The following is a 537-nucleotide window of genomic DNA, read 5'->3' on the forward strand; positions in this document are numbered from 1 at the left end:
CCCCCCCAGAACCCCCATTGGACCACCCAGAACCCCATTAGGTCACCCAGACTCCTCATTGGGCCCCCCAGAACCCTGTCAGGGCACCCAGAACCCCGTTGGGCCACCTAGAACCCCATCAGGGCACCCAGAATCCCAATGGGCCACCCAGACCCCCCCCCCTTAGGGCACCTACAACCCCATCAGGCCACCCAGAACCCCGTCAGGGCACCCAGAACCCTATTGGGCCACCTAGAACCCCATCAGGGCACCCACACACACCCCCATTGGGCCACCCAGAACCCCCCATTGGGCCACCCAGAACCTCATTGGGCCACCCAGAACCACGTCAGTCCACCTAGACTCCCCATTGGGCCACCCAGACTCCTCATTGGGTCCCCAGATCCCCCTTGGGCCACCTAGAACCCCCTGGGGCCACCTAGAACCCGGGTTGGGCCACCTAGAACCCGGCTGAGAGCCCTCAACCCATGTCCGGCCACCCAGAGCCTTGGGGGGAGGAGGGGGAGGGCACCTAGAACCCCCTTGGGCCACCTAGAA

General features: G+C 65.0%; 1 long non-coding RNA gene across 1 annotated transcript in view; it reads right to left on the reverse strand.

The window, feature by feature from the left end:
- LOC118159066 overlaps positions 1–442 on the reverse strand; it is a 1089-nt gene extending 647 nt beyond the window's left edge. Inside the window, exon 1 of the long non-coding RNA XR_004746984.1 lies at positions 13–442. This is a non-coding gene — a long non-coding RNA (uncharacterized LOC118159066). The remainder of the gene's footprint in view (positions 1–12) is intronic.
- Positions 443–537: the final 95 nt, after the last annotated feature.

The sequence above is a fragment of the Oxyura jamaicensis genome, unplaced genomic scaffold (assembly GCF_011077185.1).
Source record: "Oxyura jamaicensis isolate SHBP4307 breed ruddy duck unplaced genomic scaffold, BPBGC_Ojam_1.0 oxyUn_random_OJ66453, whole genome shotgun sequence".
Taxonomy (NCBI): domain Eukaryota; kingdom Metazoa; phylum Chordata; class Aves; order Anseriformes; family Anatidae; genus Oxyura; species Oxyura jamaicensis.